Below are 11806 nucleotides of genomic sequence, written 5' to 3' on the forward strand. Positions count from 1 at the left end.
AAAAAAAAAAAAAAAAAAAAAAAAAAAAGAAAGTGCTCTATGAACTGAGCTGCATCCCCAGCCCCCTCCTTCCCCCTTTTGGGTTGTGAGCCTAACCTTTAACGGCTGAGCCATCTCTCCAGCCCTCTCCTTCCCTCTTTTAAAAAATGTGGTCCTTCCCATAGGTTGTGAGGTCTGGAGATAAAGGTAATTTTAGTTTAGGTTTTGCTTTACTTTGTTGTTATTAAAGCAAAGAGAGTATTTCTCAGCCGTGTCCACACTCAACCTCGCATAAGCTCCAAAAGCTGTGGGGTTGATGTTTACAAGGTCAGCACAGCATCAAGTTATGGGAGACTTGATTCACTTCCACGAAACTGGTTTTATTCCCTGAGACAATGTCTGTAAAGTTGTAAATAACAGTTTTGGAGCTAATAGACCAATCACAGAGTTAAGATCATTGACTGGCGATCTTAACTCCCACGATAGGCTGAACACTGAGACTTTCTTCAGAAGAACAGTAATAAAAGAGAGTGGCCCTGTGCTTGGTCTTAACTTCCTGTTGCCAACCATCCCCTGAAGAACCGAGTCCTTGGGGCACAGATGTAGGGAATTGAAACCAGACCCGACCAAGTTGCCAAGGTGCCCTGCCTCGTCCTGCCAAGGGGAATGTGAACTTCCATGCCCTTGCTTTGCAGCAGTGAGAATCAGCTGCTTTTGTGCTGTGTACTTCCAATCTATGGAATTATTGAACATAGAGCTTAGGGAAATAAGCCAGGTCTGCGCGCTGATTTAGCCCCAAAGCTTAATTGCCAGTGTGAAAATCTATGGCCCCTGAAATCTCCTCTGATTAGAGAGCTGCCAGGAGCCCCACGGGGGCCACTCTCTTTTATTACTGTTCTTCTGAAGAAAGTCTCAGTGTTCAGCCTATCGTGGGAGTTAAGATCGCCAGTCAATGATTAATGGCATGATTGCGTTTGTTTTCTTTCTGAATTAACCCATGTGACCCGTGGCATTACAGCCCGTGTTAACTATCAGACACATAATTGAGCCCTGTGTTTATTTGGGTGGTGGAGGTCCAATGGCTGTTGTGTGGTTTGATAGTGAGAAAACGGAGGGATCAGGAGACCTCTGTGAGCAGCCTGGGATTGAGGCCCTCCTCTGGTGTGAGGAAGGGGCTCTGGCAGCTTCCTTTTCTCCGCAGAGAGGCTTTTCCTGGGCCTTTCAGAGACTGATATAACAGTTCCCTTGTTTGGTGCGAGGTCTGGGTGGTTGCAGGCTCAGCACGTCGCAATTTGGATCCAGTATAGGATGCTTTCTCCCTCCCATGAATCTAGGCATCTTTCTCTGTTTCTGTTTCCCCTGCCTTCTCCTTTTCCTTCTCCTTCTCTCCTCAGTTCTCTTCCACAGGGTCTCAGTATGTAGCCCAGGCTAGACTCAAACCTGAGATTCTCCTGTTTCAACTTTTCAGCTACTGGGATTGCAGGCAGATGTCCCCATCATCAGCTTAAAATGTCTCCTTTTCTTACATTCCATTATCTATATGTTATTACTCTCTGAACTGTTTCTGCACTTAGTGGAGGCAGAGAAATTTCTAAAGTGCCACACACAGCACATCTCTGGTCTTGTATAGAACCAGCTCACATTTAAGCAAGAAAATGCAATCTGATTGTCAGTATTTCCCATCCTGCCAGAAACGAGGCTGTAAACCAACCCCACCCCATGTCTTCTTTGAAACCTGTTCAAACGGGTTCTGATGCCGTAAGAAGGGGCTACAGGAAAAAGCAGACCTGTGATGTCATCGTTCTCTGGGTCTGCACAGTATCTCCTTCAGATTATTGCCATGTACGGGAACCGTGTAGAGCTGGCTTGAGGATTTCATTTCATTCTTTCACTTGTTTTCAGGGTTGAAATGTACAGGTCTCTGCTCTTCAGATACCACTGAGTAAGGACATTGCTTGCTAAAATGTCCACTATAAAGAAGGCATCTCAGTCCAGCCAGGAGGCTGTAATACAGTGTCTTAGCATAAGCAGCTTGGTTTAGTGGATTCAGTCCTCAGAGTTCTTAAGGCCGCACGTCTAAGATCAAGACTTCCTGGGATGCTGTGTCTAGTGAGTCCACAGCCACCTTCATTGCCATGCTCCTGTAGTGGGCAGGGACAAACTCTCTAGGTTTCTTTATAAGGACACTCATTGGAAGCAGGGGGTATGGCCCAGTAGCTAAAGTGCTTGCTGTGCGAGTCTGAGAATCAGAGTTCTGATCTCCTCAAGTATGGAATTGCTGGGTATCTGTGGGGGCCCAGAGGGTAACTCTAACTTTAGAAGGTGGAGACAAGTGATCCCAGAGCAAGCTGCCCAGAGAGACTAGTCCTATCTGCAACCTGTGGGTTTGACAGAGAGACCCCCTCAATGAGTGAACTGGAAGAGTAACAGAGGATAATTTCCAACATTAACGCTGAGCCTTCACACGCACTTACTTGTGAACACATACTCACATTTGTGTGCCCCTCCACAAGTGTGCACACATTCATACATGCACATAACCCAAAAGAAATGAAAGAAGAAAATATACTAAGGACACTAATCCCTTTCATGGGGGCTCAACTCCCTGGTCCAATCAGAGCCTAGAGCCTATTTCTTGAGTTGGTCACACTGAGGGAAGAGATTTCTAATAATGAAATAAAGGGAACCAATATTTGCCCTATAGTGTCTCTGCCCCACCCCCCACCCCCAAAGCTCATGATCTTCTTCTGGAACTTCTTCGTACATTCAGCCCTCCAATAGCCTCAAGTCCTAACCTATCCCAGAGTCATCTCAAAGCTCTGAATGCCATCTAGTTGGAGTACAGAGGAGACTCAAAGGAAGACTCAGGAAATCCCTGTCTAGCTGTGACCCTGCCAACCTGGGTAAGTCCCATGCTTCTAAAATGTAGTTGTGGAGCAGGCACAGACTTGTCATCCAAAAGGGGAGGGCAGGAAAAGGACACGTGAGTGACAGATCCCAGGAAAGACCCAGAACTCATGGCACAGATATCAGTAGGCTTCCAACCTCAGGAATAGCCTTGGTTTGTTGGGGTGCTCTCTAGCCTCCGGGCATTGAGTCCTGTCTCCCCAGCTCTGTGATTTGTAGTCATGCACCCGTATCTCCTCCACAAGCAGCAGTTCAGATGTTCACTGTGTCTTTATCCCTGGAACTTGACGTCAGTTGGCTTAACATCTCTGTGTGGATGTCTGGTGTGCTCCTTAAACCTTACCCATTCCACACCAAACTCTTGACCTTGCCCGGAAGACACCTGCTTCTCTCCTGCTTGCCTACCTTGGTTAACAACAGATCCAACCTCCATGTGTTCACATTATTTACCTCAGAGCCACCTCATGATTTCCTTCCTTCCAAACCCTACCTCCAACCTCTGATGGAATTCGGAATCAAACTACTCCCTTCCCTTCCCCTCTACCACTGCCGTCCTGATTCTAGCCTTTGCAGTCTCTTGCTTGGACAGTTGAGCCGTCGTGCCTGCCTGATTTCCCAGCTCCCATCATTGCTCTGATCCAAATGGTTCTCTGCCTGCTGCCTGTGGATTAGGATGTAAAGCTCTCAGTCACTGCTCTAGCACCATTCCCACCTGCATGCCACTAGGCGTCCTGCCATGATGATAAAGAACTTAGCCTTGGAAGCTGTAAGGAAAACCCCCGTTAAGTCTTTTTTTTTTTTTTTTTAAATAGCAGTTACCTTATTCATGGCATTTCCTCATAGCAATAGAAACCCTTACTAAGACACCCTTTGAAAGCATTTGCTCACAAGATCAAGGGGGCAGAAAAGAAAATAACAGCAGCAAAATTCTGGCAGCTGGCCTTGACAAGTGACCAAGCAGATTGGAAGGCCTCCCAGCTCCTCTCCCCATCCTCAAGACTTCTAGAAACATGTTTTCATTCAACTAAAGCTCTACAGTGTGTAAAAATGCCCTGGGAAATGCCACCTCTCTGGGCGTCAGTGAAGAGAATGGTTTGGATGCAGAAAGCTTAGGGTGCTTCTGTAACTGTGGGCCAAGAGGCATATAATATGAGAAATATCACGAAAGCAGAAACCTTTGACCTCTAGGTCGCTGTCTTCTAATCCAGGCATGTCTCTGAGAGTCTATTTCTAATGTCACCGAAAGGTGTTGGGCCATGTCGTCATGCCTTTCCCCAAACAGAGGCCTCTGGGTATGAGATGCTTCATGGATGAAGTGCGTGGCCAGAGCAGGGGGTCAGCTGTCTGTGTGACTCTCTCCAAACATTAAGCAAGGCTCAAATGGTGAAAGAGGCAGTGAGCAAAGTTAGACCTCAGTCAATACCTGCCCTCTAGGGTTTGAGGTCTCCATAGAATGATCTTCAACCAGCATGTCAGAAAAAAAAAAAACACAAAACACAAACAAACAAACAAACAAAACAACAACAAACCCACAAGAGCCCTCTCAGAATACAACAGCTGAATGTTAGTTAGGTCTAGACCTGGAGAGATCTGCCCACTTCTGCTGGGGTGTTAATGCTTTCCATGAAGAGCTGAGGTTAGCCTTACAGCCATGTCCCTTGAGTTTGGTTATTTCAATATATACTTCCCAGAGCAGGGCCACCCCCACCCCACCCTTGACTAGCCCTTCAAATGATTTTGGACCCATACTTGCTAATGAAATAACCACAAGAAACAGTTGCTGGAGGGAAAAGAAAGATAAATATTCCAGGCTTGTCTCTAGATCAATGTTGTATAAAAATATTAACGAAGAACGTCTAATTCACCCAAACTCACAAACACCAATTTCTTTCCTATGTATTTGATAAATTCAATATCCCACCACTTATCTCAGGTTCTTAGCCATGAGATCCATGAGCATATAATTGACCTGGCTTGGAGCTTTCCTGCCTGATGGGTGGGAGAAGAAGGAGAGAACCAGGTGGGCCTGGATCCTGATTATAATAAGGCATATAGCTCTTCCCTGCCTAATTACTTCAGCACTTACTTAAGCTCTCATCGTATGTTAATGAACATCCTGCTTGTCTGAGAAAACAACCTTTAATTAAATGGGGCTGATTTCTTTTCGAGTCTGAATGCAAGCAGAGGTTAAAAAAAGAAAAGGAAGAGAAGGAACAGTTATCAACCTGATGCTCAACAAGTCCTTCAGCCTTTTGGAACCTTGCACTTCAGCTGAGTTTGTCCTAAGTGTGGATGGGCAATGCTTCAGTTGGTAGAAAAGAAGAGAGCTTTGAGGCAGTGCTTTGGGGTCAGAGGCCTTTCTCTTCTCCTCTGGAGTCTGTGGGAACCACCTGGGGTCCCTGAAAGTTTGGCTCTTGACCTGGTTGCAGATGTGACCTCCGCACTGCTCTGGGCAGGAACCTCCATGAAAGGGGCAAACCTTGATGGATGCTCCTGACCTGTTTCTTCTTAAGGTGGAGCACTGGGTGCGACTGCGAAGGAAAATAATTTCATCTTGATGAACCAGAATGGCCAGTTGGTGTGAGCAGGGTGGGTCCCTGCTTGCTGTTCCCAGAGCCCCAAGGCAAGAGCCTGGAGTCACATTTTATCTCCGGCTTCTGACCCGGGGTCAGGGTGCCAATAAACCAGGCTGTTTTGGGCACACCCGGCGATGTATCTGTCTGGTGGGAATGTGGTTCTGAGACCAGTAGATGGTGGCCTTTGTTCAGTGTTGGCTGGAGGCTGCTTTTCTTTCTTAGCATTGAGAGAGTTGCAGGCTGCATCCCCCAGAGAATTAGAAAAAGAAATGTTCTGAAACAAGTGAGATTTTGATGCTCCCATGAAACACTTATTCTTTAATTCCCACCAGCCTCCACCCAGTGCTCTGGGAGTTTTGGTCCAGAAATAGCTCCTGTCTGTCCCCATCAGTCTCTATCAGTGCTAGGATCTGCATGGATGCTTAGAAGTGTGCCAGGCCTGTCTGCTGGTCTCTGGGTCCCCATGTCTGTCCAGTGCCCTGCCTTGTCTCCTGTCCTGGTTTTCAGGAATGCTTTCCCCTGACCTAGCATGTGTGACCCTTGGAGAAGGGATTGCAAAGCCAGTCTGGATAATTCTGAGTAACTCAGTAAATGAGCTTCATTTCAGATGGAGGTGGGAGACAGCAAACATAAATCCTGCTGCAGCCCAGCCTGGTGTGGGTCCACCAGACAGGTGCCAATCAAAAGAAGGATCTTTCCAAGCCGAACCTGTTTTAGAAAGTAGTTCTATTCACGGCACACAAGACAGATGCTCCAAGAAACGCCTTACTTTAATCAGGTAGTCAACGGCTCTGTTTCTCACTGTTGGTCTAATGGAAGGCTGCACCTTTTGAGTTTCAAGTCCTGCTTCTAAAAAACCTGGGCTGGCCATAAGGCTGAATTGTTGGAAGAGCGAGGCACGGTGCTATGTGAGGGAACTGAGAGAATGCAGTGCAATGCATAGGAAAGCTACAGCCACTCTTGGACCTCTGTGGTGCCATTCAGACAGGGGTGCTGGGCCCAGACACAGAAAGGACACAGTACCCTTAGAGCCCAGTGAGAAGTCAGATAAGATCTGGACGTTCAACTTGGGTTTGGGACGCAGAAGGCTGGAGGCCCCAGAAAGTGCTGCAGGAGCGCAGCCGAGGGCAGCCGGAACCTGGTTTGACTTGAATTTCTTCCTTCTGTTTTGTTATTGCTGATAGCTTTGTGTTTGCTGGCCACTGTTGGAATCATGGGTGTAACCGGGTGGGGCAGGTGAGGCCAGAGGCCAGGTGCAGCCTGGCAGAGAAGTAGAGGGAGGTGTAGGGTGTGGTGTGCAGGGCCCTGGCTTCTCTAAGCAGCTATGGGGAGCTCCTTCCCGGAGGCAAGACGCCTTGTCAGGCACTGAAGCAAGGCTGGGGTGCTGCCTTTGTGACTTTTCTCCTCCTCCTGCAGCCAGGTCTACTGCAGGCAGGTCTAGGGAGGAACAAGTTGTCTTCAGCATGGGATAACAGCAGTTGTGGGGTTGCTGGGTAGCTCTTTCTTTCCCCGTGTCCTCAGGCTGTTTCGAGCACTCCTGCTGGCTTGCCACCTGGCCACCATCTTGTTATCATGAACATTTCCCACTGGTGGCTTTTACTTTGGGGTGATTCTATAGATGAAGTACTTGTAGGACTGAAGTCTCAGAGACTTGGGATTTGGAGCCAAGCAAAGGGATGGCAGATATGGATGGGATAGGGAGAGGTCATGAACATGGGTGGGACAGGGTTCATGAACACAGGGGGTAGGGGGTGGAGTTTGCACGCATGAATGCAGGTTTGTGAAGATGGGTAGAATAACAGTTTGTGAATATGAACGGGATAAAGTTTGCAGTCACAGATGAGACAAAGTTCATGGATGTAGAAGTGAAGGAGCTCGTGGACACAGAGATGGAGGAGTTTGCAGACATGGACCAAGTCCATGAACATGAATGGTAAGTCATTCAAGGACATGGATGGAGAGTTTCACCCATTCTCCAGTTGGATGTAGCAGCCAGCATCAGAACGAATCCATGTGGGGCCCTTACCCATCCTCCTCCTGCTGGTTGCAGGCTTTCTCTTTCCCTAGCCCACCTCTGGCTACCTCTCTCAGTGTAACCTCTATTGTCCCCTTAAGCCCCCAGCATCAGTGATGGAACCCAGGACCTTATGCATGCTTGGCAAATGCTCTGCCACAGAGCCACCTCCCAGGACACCTTGATATTTACTTTTTCAGGAGGTGGCAGACTAGTGTGTTCATAGAAGCCTTAGCTCCTTTGGTATCCCTAATGTTTGGTGCATGGGAGGAGCAGGGCAGGGTGCAGTCTATATTTGTTAGACTGAAGAAATAGAAAGATGACAACTGACCTTCTTCAATGTACCAGATGGTACTGGAACAGAATTTGGAGATGAGAGACTACGGGTCATACATAGTCTTTCTGGATTGGTCTTGGATCAGAGACACTAACCTAATTTATACCTTCAGACTGTGTACACGAAGTCTTGGCCCTAGAAGCAGTGTATGTTAAGACAATAATAAGGGCCAGCAAGATGGGTCAGCAGCTAAAAGTACTTGCAGTATAAGACTGATGACCTGAGTTTGAGCCTTGGAACCCAGGTACAAAAAGCCATATGGGGTGGCATGCCTTTGTAATTCCAGTACTTCTACAGTGAGAGAGTGAGCAGAAACAGGAGGATTCCCTGAAAGCCCATGGGCCAGCTAGTCTGGAGTGTACAACAAAACAGGACCAAGAGTGTGAGTGCCCGACTTGCCAGCAAAACAGACGCCACAATAGGATCCTTCTGCACACGTTTATTGGGAGAGCTTGATTGCAGAGGCGAAAAGAACCCTGAGCCCAGAACTGGCGCTGCTTATATAGGCCTAGGAGAGGCGTGTCTACACCCGATTGGTTATGCTTTCAGCACCTCATTTACATGTCCACACCCGATTGGTTTATGCATTCAGTACCTCATTTACATACCTCGGGCCAGGCAGTGACTCGGCAAAAAACTCTACTGCACATGTGCACATTGGTTGTTTACCCAAACTTATGGATGGTGGCCAACGGTAGCCAGCGCCAACTTGTAATGGCATATGTGGCTTCCCACACAAGAGAGACTCTGTCTCTGTAAGGCAGGAGAGAATGGATTCCTGGAAGTTATCCTATGACTCCCCACAGGCGCACCACAATACATGTGTGCCTGCCTGCACACACAATGATAAAAATAAATCAATAATGAACAATAGAAAATAGAGTACATGTGGGTAGTATGAGTAACATACTATTCTATAACATATTCTGGTCCTATGTGTGTATGTGTGTGTGGTTCTAGGGATGAACGCAGGGCTTTGAAAATGCTTGTGAAGCAAGTGTGCTACTCTTGAAGTTACACCCCAGCCATTTTACAAACTTCTTATTTTGAGACAGGATCTCTCTCAGTTGGACAGAGAGAATTGTGAAATGGAAATTTTTGGTTTGCTTGGTAACTCAGTTGTGTCACATGATGTTTTTCTGAAAACAGATGCTTGAGAGGGCACACCATGTTTAAAAAGATTATATAAATGGAACCCCACCAACAGAAAGGACATTCTTGAATTGCTACACCATGCGACACTTCACTGGTCTTTGCTGGTCTTCACTTCATGGAGAGAGGCACACCAAAGAACTTCTTGTGGTATTCCAGTTGATTCTGGCTGCTTCTGATGACTTAGACTGATTTGGCAGAGCCTTGTCATTTCTGCTGGGTCGAGCCACCACTACTGATTCATATTGGTAGTTTACTATTGAACTGGACGGCTGGCATCCTGACAATGAAAAATGGAATTGCCCGAAGAAATTATTTCTAAACAGGTCTAGAACACTCTTTTCCTATTAGCCTTCTTTTCTCCCTACCTCTGGTTGATGGATTAGAAGAGAGGTTGAAGTATTTAAGAACCCTAAATAAAACAGGTTTTGAAAAAAAAAAATCTAATGGCCTGGAACTTGCTGCTTCCTCAACCTTCCAAAAAGCTGAGATTATGATCTTGTGCCATTGGTCCTGACAAATAATACTCTTTATAGAGGGTCTGGCACTGGGATCTGAGACTTCTGAAGGTACAGTATGTAACACAAAGATAACTAAGTTTTGTTCAGACAGCTTCCCCCATTCAACTAGCAGTCCAGGAAATATCTGAGAAATTGATGGCATACAGAAACAACAATTCAATTTAAAAAGCTTCTTGGTGTGTGAGACATCATGTATTCTGACAGAAGAGATTCTCCTTTACGAGCAGGTGTTCTCTGTTAAAGTGTTATAAACATCTCAGCGTAGATTCAGTAGAGAGCTCTGTCTGGGAGTGGATTCGTCAGTTTTTGTTGTGATGATGCTATGTAACAAACAATCCCAAAATGATAGGGGACTTCCATGACTAATAGATATTGTTTGTTCAGTGGTGTGTGTTGTGTTCTGCAACTCAAGGCTATCCCTATGCAGTTTCTTATTTTAAGATCCAGGCATAAGGGACACCCCTGTTGGTAAGCAGTGTTCTCATGTTGGAGAGAAGGCCCAGGAAGTTGGCTGATGTTTGCAACACCTCTTCAAGGATTCACTTGAAACTAACATATTGTTACTTCTACCCACATACAGTGGGCATCTTAATTTCTTGCTGTGATAAGTTACTCTGGCAAGCACCTTAAGGGAAAAGGGGCTTATTCTACTTACAGCTCCAGGGTCCAGTCTATCATGGTGTGATAGTCCAGACAGCTAGAGCTTGAAGCAGCTGATCACATCACATACATGGTCAGGAAGCAGAGGGATGAATGATTGCTTTCAGTTCATTTTCTCCTTTGCATACAGTCCAGAATCCCATCCTGGGGAATGGTGCCACCCAGAGTGGATGTGTCTTCCCACCTTAACTAACCCAAACAAGACAATCCCCATAGGGTTGCCTAGAGGCTCATTTCTCTGATAACTGTAGATCTCATCAGGTTGACAACTGAGATTAGCCATCACAGTGCACCAAAGTATTCTATTTAGTCACATCTCAAGTCAGTGGGGCAGGAAATGGGGCTACGAAAGGGCATATATATTTGCTAGGTGATCATACAGTCTACCCCAGAGTCACTTGGAAAGTTTTATTCTTTTTTTCCTGCCCTTGTACCTTGTTCCTTATCTGGCATAGCAATAATGTTCCGTATGTGCTTTGGTGAATCAATATTCATTATTAATGGCTCAATTTAACTAGGTATATGACCTTCTTCCAACTGTATCTGCTTCTCCATAAAGTCCTTCCTCTTAGAAACACAGACTACATGAGGCTGTATTGGTGAGGAGATGCAATCCTGCTCGCAAGTCTGAACTTTACAGCTGCTTCTGGGGTGGAGCTGTCAGGAGTGTCATCTCTCTAGCCAGAGAGGAGGACTCGTGAGCAGAGTGAAGAGGTGGCTTGATGGAGTCCTGCCCACTGCCACACTTAGTGCAGGACTAGCAGGAGGAGAGACAGCAAGGACTTTCCTCTGTTGAGTGTTCTGGCCGTCAGTGATGGAGGATGGGTTTGCTAACTGTGGATGCTCCTTATCTGAAAAGTTAACCTTTCAGGCTGAGCAGATAGAGGTGGATTCCCACAGCCCAAAACTGCTCCTTTGAGGGTCGTTGAACTCATAGCGAAGCAAAGTTGGAATCTGGGATGGAATTGGCCTGGCTTGCATTTTAGCTGCTACAGTTCAAATCTGGAGATGTACCCCCAAGAATACCTGTGTGAGAGTCTTGATCCTACTGGGCCGAGGTTTGGGTCATGGAGGCTGCCCTTAAGGGGCATGGGGGCACATGTTTCTTCTCTCTTCCTTCCAGCTAGGAGCTAAAAGCTTCCTTCCCCCTACTCCTAACATTATTTATTACCTTGCCGCAGGCCCAAAGCAGTGTGTCCATTGGCTGTGGATCAAACTCTTTAAAACTATGAACCCAAGTGAGTTTTTCTCTGGTATTGTGTTTCAGAAATGGAGAGCTGACACACACATACAAAGTTCTCAGGACAGCTCCTGTCTGGAATAGAGAAAAGAAACTCTGTTGCTGGCAGTTCTACTGTTGCTATTTTTTAACCCTCATCCCTCTATTAGACACACTGAATTTCAAATGTTATAGATCCTAATTGTAGCAAATCTCTGAGAAAATGTCCAGTTTCCTATCGTTTTTTTTTAAAACTCTCTCTCTCTCTCTCTCTCTCTCTCTCTCTCTCTCTCTCTCTCTCTCTCTCTCTGCCTCTTTGTCTCTCGGTCTCTCTGTGTCTCTGTCTCTCTGTCTGTCTCTGTCTCTGTCTCTCTCTGTCTCTCTCTGTGTGTGTGTGTGTCTATGTGTTTATGGTGTACATACATTCAGATAAGCTCACCT

General features: G+C 46.3%; 1 long non-coding RNA gene across 1 annotated transcript in view; it reads left to right on the plus strand.

Annotated features, from left to right (window-relative positions):
* The window catches only part of LOC110295449, a 49216-nt gene extending 39948 nt beyond the window's left edge, over positions 1–9268 (plus strand). Inside the window, exon 3 of the long non-coding RNA XR_002378069.1 lies at positions 8963–9268. This is a non-coding gene — a long non-coding RNA (uncharacterized LOC110295449). The remainder of the gene's footprint in view (positions 1–8962) is intronic.
* Positions 9269–11806: the final 2538 nt, after the last annotated feature.

Source organism: Mus caroli, chromosome 5 (assembly GCF_900094665.2).
Source record: "Mus caroli chromosome 5, CAROLI_EIJ_v1.1, whole genome shotgun sequence".
NCBI classification, from domain to species: domain Eukaryota; kingdom Metazoa; phylum Chordata; class Mammalia; order Rodentia; family Muridae; genus Mus; species Mus caroli.